Consider the following 16272-nt stretch of genomic DNA (forward strand, 5'->3'; position numbering starts at 1 on the left):
GGGCTTTTGGGGAAGTGGGAAGAGACTCAGGGTGGGGTGTGGGGCAATGGAGCTGATCAGGAGTTTGCTCAATCCTCTCCCCCCTGAGCCCTGCTCTCTACTGTGACTGCAGGGACCTGCCTCCTGGGGTCTACTGCCATCTACCCTGGTGTGCTTGAGAAGACCCCAGATGTATATTGTCAAGGCAAAGTTGTTATTATTGCCCCTAAAGGGCCTCTGTCTGAACAATACTCATTAATCCCAGGAGCAGCCTGTCTTTGGTCATATCCCAACAAACGGAGTGGAGAATCCAGGGATCCGGGAGGCCATGAGAGGAGGAGGTAGGAGGTGAAGGGAGCCTCAGTCCCCCTTGGCCCTCATCTACAAGTACTTTATATGCATCACGTCCCTGAATCTTCACTTTCATCTCATTCCCATGAGGACATATGATTATCCCTACTTCACAGACATGAAAAGTGAGATTCAAAGAGGGAAAGTGACTGGCCAAAATTTCACTGCATGTGGGTGAACTGGGATTTTGAAGTTTTTTTGACACTAAAAACCTCTGTCTCTCTGTCTCCCCTCCCTGCCTCCTTTCCTCACTCTCCTTCTCCCTCTCCCTCCCTTTCTCAACTTTAATGCTTGAGAAACCTATGCTCTTTCTTCTGCATTGAGGATCTAGATCAAGATGCTCAACCTTTGCACTCTTACGATTAGGAGTATTTCTTTGTTGTGGGGAGCTGTCCTGTGCATTGTAAGAAGTTTAGCAGCATCTCCAGTGTCTACTGACTAGAACCCAATAATACCTCTCCAAGTTATGATTATCAACAAGCTCTCTATATATTTTCAAATGTCCTCTGCAGAGCAAAATGACCCCAGTTGAGGACCACTGATCTAGAATATGCCATTTTTTCCAACCTCAGGTCATGTCTTTCCAGCAAGGAGGCAACAGCTCCAATGGAAAGCCTCATGCAGAATCATTCAGACATTGGTGACCACCCTCCCCACCCACCCCACCGTCCACCTCCCACCAGCCATGTATTACCACAGTGTCAGGACTAGGGACAAGTGAGTGAAGCAAGATTTAAGGATGCAGAAGTCAAGGCAAACGATATTTCAATGCAATCTTTCTTAAAAGTCAAAATAAATGCAAAAATATCAAAACTTCCATCAACCAAACTCCAGCCAAATTCAGTGCAGTCCAAGGAGAGACTAGCAAGTGCTAAGCGGTGACTATGCTGGATATCACTGCCAAGAGCTGGTGGACTTGTTGGGGTGGAGGACTCAACTCTGTGACCTCCTGGTTTTCCTCAGATTCCAGCCCAGTCCCCCAGTTCTCAGGGCACCAGGAACAGGTAACTCAGAGGGTGAAAAGGCCTGGATTCCTTCCTCTCCTCTGCTCTCCCAGGGGACCTACAAATGGAGAAGTATCAGAGAGGTCACTTCTGGGCCTGATTGCAGAGTAACCGTCTTGGCTGTTATCTCCCCAACCCAACGGAGCAGACCCTCAGCTTATCTAGCTGACTGAGGGGATTGGCCAATTCCAGGGCCCCCAAACCCTGGTCTCTGGGTTTCAAACTTCAGACCTCTTAGTGGAGGAGGGAATAGAGGACTAGACCTCCTCCTCATTGTTCTCCCCCATCCTGGGGCCCAGGCCAGGGGCATCATTTCACTGAGTGGTTGGGTTGACCAATAGGGTCAACTACTCTCGTGAACCAGCACCACAACAAGCTTTGCACATGTTGTTTCATTTCAACATCCCTGTTTCACAGATGAGGAAATGACATCTCAAAGCACTTAAACAAGGTGCTCAAGATCACACAGCAAGTGAGAGACAGTTCTAAACCAGAGACAGGCTCCTTTTGCACTCCTGACTGCCTTCCCTCTGCCTTCTCTCACTCACCTACCTTCTCCACAGCCGGCCCCTCCTCTGCATTAACCCAGTTTTCTTTGCACACAGGCCCTGGGAAAAGACATTCCAATGATGTCCTCAGTGACCACAGTGATGTCCATCCATTAGCTCACACAACTCATAAGAAGTGGCATGTTGACCCTGCTCTGTCTGACTCCCAAGTCCTCGCTTTTTTGGACACACCCAAATTTGTTACCTCCAGACACTCTAGCTAATGGTGCCAACATTTTCAACATCCATCAACTTCCAAGTCTCTGGCTTACTGTTTGCATTTATGTTCATAGGGTTTTCAAACTCTGCCTCCCGGGAGTCTGTCCACCACCACATTATGCAGAGGGTGTGTCTTGCCATCTTGAGAGGCAGTGTTGTGTGATGTATAATGAAATCACAAGTCCCAGAGTCAGCCCTCTGTGTCTCAGTTTTCTCATCTGTAAACTGAGGCTAATGCCAGAACCTACCTCTAATGAGATCAGCTTCAGTACAGCTCTCAGAACTGTCCCTGGCGGATGGTGTTGGGAGTGACCCTTGTCAGGAAACCAGGGCTAGAACTGTGACCCTGATCAACACACAAGCCCTGAGTGTTGCTTGAGCTCTGCGCTTTGCACGATGTGAGGACTCCACAGATTCCATTGTAAACACACCATCTTCCTTTCACAGAGCTTAGTTAATATCTTGTTGGAGAGGAAAAGTACACACAGAAACCTGTATTTTGAAATGTAAAGCCAGTGCCCTTATGTCATTATTTTCATTTTTTACAACATTTTTTGTGGATGTATAACATGCATTTTGTCAAGTATGGTACACTGCTCAGGGAAGTTTTACAGAGTGAATGCTTCCACATAACTGTGCCCAAAAGAAGATACAGAACGTTCCCGGGAACCCAGACGTCTCCTTCATGCCCCTTCTGGACATTAATCCCCCAAAGGGGAATCTCCATGGACTGGAAGTCACACTTCTGTCACAACACACGCCCTCAACAGAAGAGATTTATGAGGGACAACACAAAATCCACCTACCGCCTAGCACAGAGCCTGGCACCTAGTAAATGCTTAATAAACGGGAGATTTTGTTACTCTTTTTATTAATATAGGAATAGAGGGAAGTAATGCCTTCCCACACCAGAATATAAAGTCCGTAAGGGCAAAGAGTGAAAATTCTATTTCAGCAGCGTCCTCCACAGTACCCAGCACAGGGCTGAATCCATAACAGTGTTTCAGAATTCCATCATCTTTGAAATCCACAGACTATTGTGGTACAATTACAATATCACAATGGACCTGTTTGATTTCTATCTGTTTCTCAATTTACTGTGCAAATCTGAGCAAGTAGCTTCTCAATTCTGGGCCATACTCAAAAATGAAAGGTCTTGATTGGCCTCTCTCTATGACCTTGGTCCCATCTGTAATTCTCTGAATTTGAGGGGTCCTGGAGGAAAGGGGCTTCAGGACACTGACCCCTTACTTTCTGCTTGCCTCCCTAGTGGAGAGTGGAGAGAGGATTCAGAATGCCTTCCTTCCTCATCTCTGATTGGGACACCCTCACCCCAGCTAGGTTGGAGTCCTATGCCCCAAGATGAACCCAAGGATAAGGGAGTCCATCCCATCCCCTCCCCCCAACTGTGCTCCATCCCCATAGGATCGTCTCCTGGAGGGGAGAGCAGCCAACGCTCCAGCCAGAGAATCATAATGGTTAAAGGACCATGCTCTGGAGCAGATAGTAAAACCACAGGCTAGCTGGCATCTGGGTATTCAGCCTTGGCAAATCTTTTAACAGGTCATCCCTTCTCTGAGCCTGGCTCTGTAAGATGGGATAATAATTGTTGATCACACAAGGTCATCTCTGTATAGTGCCTGCCACAGTAGGGAGTACTTTGTGAGTGTGTAATAAGTGGCAAAAAGTAGTGGATATTGTTGTGCTTATATTATAAACAACTGTATGTTCCCAAACAGTGTCCTAACATATTCCCAGGCCTTATACAGAGTTGACCATAGAGCAGGTTGTCTGATATTGGGTTTCCCAAGGAGAAGACCCTGAGACAAGGACTTATGTGCCAATTTATTTGGGAGGTGCAAGGGCACTAGTAGCGAAGAGAATAATTCACAAGAAAATATGTGTTGTAAAGACAGCCACCTCCCTGGGTAACGAAGTTAATTCCACTGTGAAACACTGCCCAGGACATGCCTTAAAATTGTTGCACCTGAGGGCCAAGGGACTGAGGTGCTCATACACCCACTCCTGAGAGTTGTCGGCTGTTCCTGGGACGTGCTAATTTTCTAGCACATCAAGGCAACCACAGTCTGTAGGAGAGGCCAGGACATTGATGGTCCATCATGAAAGATTCAAGAGAGATTGGTGGGGTCCTGCCAGGATCTGTACACCGGCACCCAGTAATTGGGCATTCTATGAAAAGAGCTAGCTGAGCCCATTCCTCTGTCTCCAAGACTGCCCCACAGACCCCACCCCACGTTTCATCCTCCTTGACAGTAATAACTTCTGGCCCCTTTCATGAAAGACAGTAGAGTCATCGTAGGGCAGAAAGTTCAAGATTGAGGCTAAGCAGAGTGGATCAATGATCAGAGGAAACAGAAATCAGTTTCAGGAAAATAATTTTATTCCTGGGTGGTGGAGGAAGGGGCTGCAGGCATGGGAGGGGAGGCAGGGCCCAAGGAGGGGTCGGCTCTGAACTCCCGGCTGGGTCCTGCTAAGTAGGAACAGACACACAGAATGAACGCGTTGCAATGAGGTACTCTCCAGCCACCTTCTGTGAAGGCAGAACAAGAAGGGGCCTTCAGCCTCTTGTTTCCCCTGACTTAGCCCCAGGAGGGTCTTTCCCCCTCCCCACCGCACACTTCACTGGAAATGAAGTTTGAAGATCCAGAAGGCCTCTCCCTTGGAGGGTCCACATCTTCCTAGCACCACCTTTATAACCCCCTCCCACCTCCCATGCCTTGTCATGTTTCATTCCCACTTCCACATCACCTCGGTTCCACATGGACACACAGCTGCCACCAGAGGCCAGGGGCTGGCTGAGAGCCCAGTACCAAATCTTCCAGGCACTGCCATCACCCCAGTAAAAGTGCCGGCAGCTGCCCTAGAGGAGAGAGGAAGGGAGAAGGTGGCCTTGGAGCATAAGGCAAAGGGAAAGCAGATAGGTGGAGCTGGAACTGTCCCTGTCTGATCCTCCTGCTGCCTGCTGGGCATTTGCCTTCTCTGCTGGATCATCATGGACACAGTCCTGGTCAACCAAAATGTTGATCCACAGTGATCAGCACCATTACATTCTATGCATCCTCATGACACACTCATCCTTCTGGCCCTGACAAGAGGTGGGACAGGAGTTTCAACCCCTTTCTAGAGATGAGGACCCAGGCTCATAGTCCTGCCCAAGTCATACAGACAGTCAGAGGCTGAGCAGAACTAGAACCCAAACCTACTCATCTAAAGCCTTGGCTCTTCCCGATGCCTAGGCAGCCACCTTACTATCATGCCCAGGTGTCCAACTCTCCCCAGTGGTTCAGAGGATCAGACAGCAGAAGCACAAAGAAATATGCAGCAAGTTGAGCACTGGCTTGGGTCAGAAGGGGCTCCCCATTTAGATCTGGGACCCCTCTTACCAAGCCTGTGCTCATGCCTCAAATCCAGACTTGACCCTGGCTGACACTTCTGGCTGAGCACTGGATGTGGTAAGGAAAGATGAGGTTATGGATGGAGACGAGTTTGCCCCAGTAGCACCTCTGCCAAGTACACTGCAAGGCAGGATAAAAGAGGAAAAGTGGGGTGCCCCTCCTGAGGAATACACGTGATGTTAGCCCTGGATCTTGAAGTCTCCACAATTCATTCCCCCACTCACCAAGCCAATCAGACAGCCATTTGAAGACTAGAGATCAAAATGTAACTTCTGTTTCCACTTGACCCTCACCTTTTACGCCCTCTTACCCACGTCTAACACCTCTGCAAGCCTGAGACCCTGCTGACACCCCCAGGGTCCTCAGTGAGGAAAATAAACAGTGACTCAGAGGCTGGGGACATCCCCTCCCTGCCTTCCTCTCCACCCCTGGACTCAGCCTCAGCCACAGGCCACTCACCTGAGCTTGACTAAACGTCATGGCTCTCACCGCCCAACAAAGTGGCAGGTCTTACATCCAGGGATGCCCACCTGTTTGACTGTATCCTCTTCCTTAGGGCACTTAAAGTCCTTGTCCACCTCTTCTAGGGCTGAGACTGATTTGACAGCCCCCTCTTCCTCAGGGGCATCTTCACCTCCAGAGCCTCCCTCCTCCTCTTCCTCCAGCAAGATCAGTCCCTCCATAGGAGCCTCCATTGTCCCGTGTTCTGGCATCTCCCCATCCTAAGGCAGGATCTCATCTCCCAAGGGGCTCTCAAAGTTGGACGTTTCAGTCCCCGGTAGAGAGAAAGTCCAACTGCACCCCCTCACATCTTTTCCCGTTCACTCCAGAACCATGGACAGTTCCCTCCTTGCCCTAGCCATCAGAATGCTCAGCCTTGGAAAGAGAGGAACCTAGAACCAAGCCTCCATGAGGATAACCTAGCCTCCCACATGAGGTCATGGGGTGAAGATCAAGGACTTCGCATCAGGCCATTGTGGGTTTGGGTACTGATTCCATCATCTACTAGCTTTACTTCATTTGCAATATGGGTATACAATACTTCATTCCTCATGGGGATGCTATGAGGATTAAAGGAGATAATGCATACAAAATGCTTAGCACAGTACACTAGGTGAGGTCAAAGTAAAAGAAAGTCATTATGCTGATTATCATTGGCATTATCTATAAAGGACAAAATGGAGAATGTCATAGTATAAATGAGGCTGCAGATATACAGATGACCTGAGAAGTCCCTCTAACTCCAGGTTCTACAGTCTCTGTTCCTTTAAATGCAGACATCTTGCAATAGAGGATGGCCAGCAAAAGAGGTGGCTTGTGACTCTGACCCTATATACTTTAGAAAGGAGCAGAAGAGAAAGAAAGACTGAAGACTAAGGAGACTTACCCAGATGAAGAGCTGAAACTGCCCCAAGTACAACAGCCAGAAATAGGGAAAGTTTCATCTTGGCTTTTTCCTGCAATGGGGAACATAGTTTGTCAAACACACACATACATACACACACACACACACACACACACCCCACAGCCACACCCTTAGGGGACATTGGGAGTGAGGTAAAGAAACAGCAGGCATGAACAGAAGCCAGGATGGGCCAGAAAAGCTAATGCTGAGCCCAGCCTTTGATTCTCCAGGATGCTAGCACTTCTCTCTGAATAGAATGAAGCAGACCATGAGGGGCAGACAACGTTGGCTTTCCTGTGAACCTGAATGTGAAGAAGGGAATATTATTTTTTTGTTTTGTACTTAATAAGCCCCTCACAGTCTATGAAACATAGAGAATCCAGAAACAATGATTATTGGCCTTCCTAGGCCACACATCACTTACAAAATGGCTTCCCTCCTCAAAGCTCAAAAAGCCACATGTACATCTCCCTTCCTCAGACAACAGGAGCTCTCGCATACCTCAGAAGGAATGTGAAAGGTAGAGGATGAGAATTCCTGTCTGCTGACACCTATGCAACCTTACAGCCACACACAATCCCAGCCAGCCCTCCAGAACCTCCCAGCCCAGGCCAGACGTGTCCCAGGAGATGAACATTTACTTGGAATAAGTTCCACTACACCAGAAAGCACCTACCTGCCCAGAAGTCTTCCTGGGTCCTGAGGAATTCCCAAATCCCAGATCTTCCTTCTCTCCATCCCACAGTGACATTTTATATAGGGACTTTGGAGGAAGTTCCCCAGAGGAAGGAAGGTTTGCCACAGCCTGAGGGAGGTGGGAGGGCTGATAAGAACCCTTCATTTCTTCACGTCCCTGGGGAGACCACTCATTACCCTCCAGCTTCTCACCTGTCACCCCTTTCAGGAACCTGGGGGGCCGTTCTGAGATGTCTCAGAGACTGTGGTTCCTATCCTGTACTTAATTTCAGACTCTCCTTGGGAGCTTGTCCAAAATGCATGATTCTCCTGCTTTATTGGTGGGAATGTGAATTGTCACAGACATTTTAACCCTGAAGTACGTTTCATTAGCTTCACAGTAAATGTGCCTCCATGAAAGTTGGAGTGTGGGCATGATCATGAGGACTTAGCAGAAATGAACTTAACTGTAGATGAGGGCTGGCCCCTCGAAGGAAGGTGCAGAGAAAAGGGGTGTGGGCAGCTTTGGGAGTAGTTTGGGACGAACAAGCAGTGAGCACTTGCAAAGGCCCAACACCAATGATCTCCCACCGCAGGGACAGAAGGGGTACGATTCCCAAACATAAGGCACATCTCAGCAGACACATCAATGAAGACAGCACTGCATTCTCCAACCAGGAGGCCCACAGACATTCCCGGTGAATCCAGCTCTCAGGAGCCTGGCTGGGGCTGAGGACATTCTCTGAGGAGGAGATGGAGGCAGCGGTGTCCTGGAGGGGCCCTCTCCCCCAGCCCTCCCCTTCCCCACACTGGGCTGGTCCTCCTGTGGGTGCATCAGCCCCTCCTGGCCTGAACCCGTGGGTGTGAGCCTGATGCTGTCTTCCCACAGCTGAACTAAGTTAGCGCTTCTGTGTGCTAGACTTCGGGTTGACATCAGTACTAATAAAATAGCTAACTTGTCTCTCCTACATCCTGGTGTCCTCAGCACAGTCACCAACATAATCACATGGAGCCACACACCAACCCTGGTGAGCCTGCTGTGATTTGTTATTAATCCTATTTCATAGAAGAAGAAATGTGCAATACATGGAAATTCAAACTGGAACCCATGCTCATTCCTACCACTACACTGCTTCCTTAATGACTCTGTACAAAATCCAACATTTAGTGACAACCTGCCATTGCCAGGCCGTGGGCTAAATGCATTACAGATGTTGTCTAACTCAACTTTATTTTATTGAAGAGAAACTGAGGCTTAGTAAGGCTAAAAAATTGAAATGTAGAACAGGGACTCAGACCCAGAGCTTTGTGACTCTGGTGGCTGGGATCCTGACTTCTGTGCTATGTCTGTCCAGGAAAAATTGGGACATTCCTGGGCACCTTCTTTTCTATATGTGTTGGGTTAAACCAGGTTCTGCTGCAGTAATCTCAAGGTTTCCTACACACAGCAGGTCAGACAGCCCCTTCCCTCGGGTAGCTATGCCTTCAGGGACACGGGGACCCCCAGATCCCTGTGGCAAGGACAGTGAGAACGGGAAGATCATAGGGGGTCATTTAAAGGCCAGGCCTGGAAGAGACTTACATCATTTCCTCCCACATTGCATTGGCCACACCCAGTAGCATGCTGCAGAGCCCAACTTATGCAAGGAATACCAGGAAACACTGACTACCTCTGTTCCCAGCAAGAAAAAATGGTGTACATTGCACTCTCTGCTTCCTTATCTCCTTTTCAATGGCTTCTCTTCTCCACAACCACCCTCTCCCCATGCCCACTGACAGTGACACACATCCTTGCCTTCTGTGTTCCTTCTCACAAAACCTTGTTCTCGGCAAGTGACCAATCAACCTCCCCGAGGTATTAAGAGATAAGGCCCTTGGAGTTTCTTCTCCTAAGAGTATTTGCTTTTTAATCAAAGGTTGTTCAAGACTGCAAGTCCTTAAACAACCAAAGGAATGAATATATAATGGTTGAAGTCGAGCCCAGTAACAGATAGTGCTGGATATTTGAGGGACACCTTATCTACCCTTGTCTGCGTCAAGCAAGCTTCAATCTGGAGACGTCTAAGCCCCCTCCTCTCCCTGCCCTCCGTCTACCTCCCGTTGTTGCTGGCAGGTTATTGGGCTACCAGGATGCCCTAGAATCGATTTCCCACCTAAGAATTAAATGGGGACTTGCCATTCAGCCGAAATCCCAGTCTCAGAGTTCCCTATGCAGAGCTTCCTTTACTGCCTATCCCTCCCACCCCTGAAAGCCAGATTCTACTGTTCTTTCAGAAGCAGAGTGTCAAGAATTAGCCTGTTGCAGGGTCGGCCCTGTGGCTCAGTGGTTAAAGTTCCACACACTCTGCTTCAGTGGCCTGTGATTTGCAGGTTAGGATTCCGGGTATGGACCTACTCCACTTATGGGCCATGCTGTGGAGGCATCCCACATACAAAGGGGAGGAAGATTAGCATAGATGTGAGCTCAGGGTGAATCTTCTTCACACATACACGAAAAAGAATTCGCTTGTTGCAGTATGCAATGCCGGGACCTGGGTGCGGGCCTGACCCCCAGGCAGCCCCCGTTCCAAGCCCTTGGGGAGACTGACATGCTGTGATTAGTAGCTTCCTGACCCAAACTGCAACCAAGGCTGAGGGACACACCCCTCTGTGGAGGACAGGCCTCTTCACCAGAAGCAGTCCCTGAGGTCCAGCATTGGTGAGATTCATGGCAAGCCCAAGACCCGTGGTCCCGTTGTCAGAGGCCCGCTCATATTCAGGGAACTCAGCCCTGCTGCTTCTTCGCCACCTGTGTCCCCTGGGGTTCTCCGCCCTGTCCTGTTCCGCCACCTCCAGAACGTTTATAAGAAAGCACATCTGGGAGACTGTTCTTTTAGTTCCTGAAACTCCACATCCCATCAGATGCCTCGACAGGCACACACGTGTTCACACACAAACGTAGACCTGTACACAGGTGTGCTCAGACACACACTAACATGTATACACACCCCAAAACATACTGGCCAAAGACACACAAGTACACACATGCGTGCACACACAGATTCAGGCATCTTACGGTCCAGAGCTTCATAGGTGTCCACAGACACACAAGCCTATCCGTTAACACACAGAGATGTACAAAATGTACAGCCTCAAACAACACACAAATACACACTGACTCAAAGATTTACGCACATTTACATGTACAGATTCACACATACACAGATACACACAGGTATACAAAGAGTGACTCGCTTACACACCCAAATACATATACACGCATGTGCACGTGCATCTCCAGAAATATTTGTACCTTCTCCCTGTGCCCCATGTAGAACGACACCCAAAGAAGTATTTCTGTCTCAGAGCGCACCCCTCTTTCTCTCCCCACAACCCAAGGCTGTCTGCCCTCTTAATACCCAGTCTCAGGTCTGAACTTCTGCTTCATCAACGCCAGATCCTACTGGGAGCCAGCATCCTGCCTCGAACAAAGTAAAGAGCAGCAACAGTGCTCTCTGTCAATGTCCCCTGGGTCAGAGAACACGGGGTGAGGGAGAGAAGCTGAGGCCTGGGGCTGTAGACACAGCATGGGAGCCAGGGGCTACCAGATACCATGACTGGCCCCAAGGCCCTCCTGGTGGGTGGCACCTGCCTCCTGAGAACGTGTCGTCTTTATGGAGGTAGGCTGCGGATAGGGGAGAGGGAAGAAAGCCACCCTCCTGGGAATGTAGTGCGGAACAGATCTCAGAAGAAGTTGGGGCCTTTCAATTCACTCACAGTGGCTGGAAGAATGGAAAGCAGGGGTCAGTATCTGAGGCCAAGAAGACAGAGGACTAGAGGAACAGGCTGCCCCCACACAAGACTCCTCCCTCCCACGTGCTTATCCAGATGGCGTCTCACTGCTCCACCCCAACCCTTGAATCAGCAAGATCAGCTCCATTTTGGAAAGCCGCCCCACTCTCACCCTACTCCACCCCGCATAGTGAACCCAAACAAAACAGGAGAGCCAGTTCCCCACCCCCCAGCGAATGGGATCTTCCCCCAGAGCCTGGGGCGGAGGGGTGGGAATCCCGAAGCCAGGGCTGAGAAGGGTCCTCCGGAGTCCATGCTCCGCCCCCAGGTGGCGCTGCAGCCGAACACCTCAGCACCCCCACCCACCCCTACTGGGAGCCCTACTCCACCACCTTTTACTTTCCTCAAAGCCCCACCCTTTGGGAGTGATGGTTTCCAGGCGTTTCCAACTCCAGGGATTCCTCCAAAGGGAGCAGTGAAGAAAAGAGTCAGGAAATGCTGTGGGATGTCTAGTTTTATTTCCAGGAGAGACAGGGGGACGAGCCCAGTGTCCAGGGGACAGACGGGAAGCTGTAAAGGCAGGAGACTTCAAGGCAGGGTCTCTGTGCCAACGGCTCAGGAGGAACAGATGAAGGGCAGACGCCTGCTACAAGGGGCTAGTCGCCAGTGACCCCCTGGCAGTAGAGAGCACAGTGTGGTCAGCTGCCCATCTGAGTGTGGCTTGTGCCCTGCTCCTTCCCTCCTCAGGCACTTCATACCCTCCCTTGCCTGCTGTGGCTGTGATCAGTCAGCCATATGTTGCCTACACATCCCTACCAGCTCACGTTTCTTGAGCTCCCACAGCGAAGGAAGCAGGGTGATTGAGTGCTTTTATCTTCACAATGACTCCAAGAGATGGGTGCTAGCTCATCCCCATTTCTCAGATGAGGAAACTGAGGTTTAGTGGGGGTAATAATTTGCCTGCATCTCAGCCGACCAGTGGCAGAGCCAGGATGTGAACCAGAGCAGTCTTACTCCAACGCCTATGGTCTTAGCCATTTTACTAAGCTCCCTCACATCCCTCATCCATGCTGTTGGAAGCTGGAGAACTGTCTGTCAGCCATCCCTAATTCCCACATCTGTCCTTAGTCCCTCATCCACCTTTAAATTCACATCTGCTAGTCTCATCTGTCACCCTGATATCAGAAGAGGGAAAGGACCCCCACCCAGGCCATAGGATGGAAAGCCCGCATCTAACCCCCACACAGGGTACCCCATCACCTGGTTTTGCTTTGAGGAATCCTTCCCTACATCTCAGCCCTTCTCACAGAGAGGAAGTTGGCTGTCCGGTTGGGGGGAGGGTGTGAGTTTGGGGAGGAGTGTTGAGACAGCTCAAAAGGACACTATGTAAGAGTTCACCTTGACCCCCAATCCCCTTGCCCTGGTGCTGAATTCCCCTCACCTCTGGTGCATAGAGCCACGCAGCGGCCTCTCCCATTTCTAGGTTGCCCTGAGGCCCAGTAGCTAAAATTCCAGCGGCTCCCATCAGTCCAGCGAAATCTCCTGCACCAGCGCTAGAGAAGGGATAGGCTGCATCAGAGGGCAGAAATCCAGGAAGACAGAGACAATCACGGGCTCCAGAGAATGCCCACTGGGCACCAAGCATCCCTTTCTGGACACTCACTATATGTATAATCTCTTCTCACTGTTCACCCGGCTAGAAGCCAGATACCCTAGAGATCCATCCCTGAGTGCAGGCAATGGCATCATGACACAGACTAGGCTTCTCAAACTTCATTGTGTATACAAATCTCCTGGGCATCTTGGTGAAATGCAGGTTCTGATTCAGGAGGTCTGGGGTGCGGCCCAAGATTGTGCATTTCAAGCAAGCTACCAAGGGATACTGATACTACTGCTTCATGGACCACCTTTGAGTAGCAAATGTGATGGCACTTATTCATCCACAATCCCAGAGCCACTCTAACAGAAGAAGGACTCCATTTTTAACATGGGGCAACTGAGGCTCAAGGAAGTCGTTCAGCTTGTAAGTGACCAAGAAGGGCATGGAACCTATCTCATGACGGCAGGGGTGCGCTGGTCTTTAACAACCAGCTCTGGGGGAAGGTGAGAAGGCAGAGGGACTTGTAGCGGTTGCCAATTTCCTTGGTGTAAATTCATCCACCATGAGAGATTACAAGCTACAAGCATGAAGTCACTCAACATGGAGTTGGGAAGAGATGTGCCTAATCAGTGGTTCTCCTGAGCCAGTACAAGCCAGCTCCAGCTCATCACCACCTGCCTAAGGTCACCTCAGCTGTTTGGATAAGACTCGAGGCCAGAAGGTGTACCCTCGAGGTGAGCAGAAAGAACCTCCTGTACCTGGGAGTTGGCCCCTCACTTACCCAGCCTCTCAAGATGCCTCCAATCCAGACCTGGCCTTAGTTGATACCCCTGATTGAGCACTGGAGGCAATAGTTTAAGCTGGAGCTGTGTATGGAGACAAGATTGCCTTGGTAGCACCTCATGCAGACATTCTGCAGAGACAAGAAGAGGTGGTTTAAAGAATTCACTCTCCTTTTACTCAAGTTCGTGAGTCTCCAGGAGAGAGCCCTACATCCCTTTTCAGTTCATAAATCAGGACCTACTTGCCCTCTCAATCTCATTGCTTGCTCCTTTTACTGCTGTCAGCAACTTCTTGCAGGAAATAATAATACTCAGAATCATTATAGCCCCCATTTATTGAGAGTTTACAATGACCCAGGGACTATTCTAAATACTTTCCATGTATTATCTCATGGAAACTTCACCAGAAGTCTAGGAGCTTGGAACTATATATCTCCATTTTACAAATGAAGATACTGAAGCTCTGAAAGATGAAGTGACTTGCGCAGGTAACACAGCCACTGACAGGCAGAGCCAGGATTGAACACAGGTCTGTCTAATACCAAAGCCTTTTGTCCAAATCAGTGGTTCTCAAAGTGCAGTCTCCAGGCAACAATATCATCATCACCTGGGAATGTGGTATGAATGCAAACTCTTCGGCCCCACCCAAGACTTGCTAGATCAGAAATTTGGGGTAAGGGGCCCAGAAATCTCTATTTTTTTTTTACAGATTTCATCTCACTAGGAGATTCTGGTGCACATTAGGCTTTGATAACCACTAGTCTAAATGAGTATGGAACGGAAGGCTGAATCCACTCTCTTCTTCTCCCCCAGGACCTCCACAGTAGCATTCCTGTCACTCACCTCAGCTTGTTTAAACCTCCTAGGAGTTCGCATCAAGCTGTAGCGGCAAGTCTTGCACCCAGGATGGCCAGACAATTCAATTGTTTCCTCTTCCCTGGGGCACTGCAAGTCTTCACCTAGGGCAGCTTGGTCCGACTCCATGGCCTGCTCATCCTCAAAGGTGTCTTGATTGGTGGAAGCCTCAGCCTCCTCTCCTTCTGACTGAATCACCTCATCTGTCAGGGCCAACTCTCCCTCCTACTCCCCTGAAGCTTCCACATCCTGGATCAGGTCTGCCTGTGTCTCTCGGATGTCCAAATGGGGGTCATGATTCTCTGGGAAGAAGAGGTACCTTGCCTTCAGTTGGGGAGGGGGGAGCCCTTTCATCCAGGACCATGGGCAGCTCTTATCCACCTCAAGCCTTCCTATGAATGCCACCTGGCGCCAAGACTGGAAGGATCTCTGAGGTGTTGCGTGAGGCACGAACTCTTGGGTCATCTGCACAAATGTATGAGAACCTGACTTCTGGCTGACACCACAGGTGTGTATTTTGGGGGTGGGAGGAAGCACCTGTGAGAAGCCCTTCTCCTACACAAGTGGGTGGTTTTTCTTTGTGAAGGAGCCCTGATAGAAAGTAAAGGTCACAGTTGTGAGTCCAGGAGAAATCTTAACAGAGATGAGCTGGGTCAAGTGAAGAGGGGAGGCTGTGTCTTCGGCCCATGAGTGCAAAACTGGTGCAGAAAAGAGGAGAAAAGAGAAACATAGATGAGAAGAGAAGGGGAGGACTTACACATATGAAAAGCAGCAACTGTCCCCAGCAGGGGAAGGGGCAGGAGCAGAGGGCATTTCATATCTACTCAGTCTTGTGACAGGGACACAGCTCCACCTTGCCTCCCTGGGATGTCCAGTATGTCTGCACAGCCCCTGGCACAGGGCAAAGAAGAAGAGTTTGTTTAACTGGTTTATTAAAGGGCAAACTAGAGAGCTTGCTTCTCGGCCAATTAACAGACCCTGAGTTGGAGAATCGGGGAAAGGACGTGGGGGTGTCGGCTCAAGGTGAAAAGTCCCTTTTTTCCTGAGAACTCCATCACTGCTCGCTGGAACAACACTTAGCCCAGACCCTGGAGAAACAGGTCTGCTCAGGGCCAGGGCCAATTTCACTGACAGTGGAGAAGAAGAGGGAAGGAGAGTAGCCATTATGGTCCGAAGGACAGACCTCTGAGGTGTTTGCTAGATAGGGTCCTCCTTCCTCCCAAGCCCTGGACCCCTCCTCCATGGGCAGCCAGGGGAGCACTCACCTCCTGAGTCTGAGGCTCTGCTCAGAGTCTCTGGCTGCTGGGCCCCAGACGCAGCCCTTATACTGGGCTTTTGTGGAAGTGGGAAGAGACTCAGGGTGGGGTGTGGGGCAATGGAGCTGATCAGGAGTTTGCTCAATCCTCTCCCCCCCGCCCCAGCTCTGCTCTCTACTGGGACCTGCCTCCTGGGGTCTACTGCCATATGTGCGTACCCATCCACCCCGGTGTGCTTGAGAAGACCCCAGATGTCTATTGTCGAGGCAAACTTATTATTAGTGCCCCTAAATGGCCCCGGCCTGAACAATACTCCTTAACCCCAGGAGCAGCCTCCCTTTGGTCAATATCCCAACAAATGGAGTGGAGAATCCAGGGATCCGGGAGACCATGAAAGGAGGAGGGAGGAGG

General features: G+C 50.0%; 1 pseudogene; it reads right to left on the minus strand.

The window, feature by feature from the left end:
• Positions 1-11983: 11983 nt before the first annotated feature.
• LOC106823606 (proteoglycan 3-like) lies at positions 11984-15423 on the minus strand (annotated as a pseudogene).
• Between the last annotated feature and the right edge of the window lie 849 nt (positions 15424-16272).

Source organism: Equus asinus, chromosome 17, assembly GCF_041296235.1.
Source record: "Equus asinus isolate D_3611 breed Donkey chromosome 17, EquAss-T2T_v2, whole genome shotgun sequence".
Classification (NCBI taxonomy): Eukaryota; Metazoa; Chordata; class Mammalia; order Perissodactyla; family Equidae; genus Equus; species Equus asinus.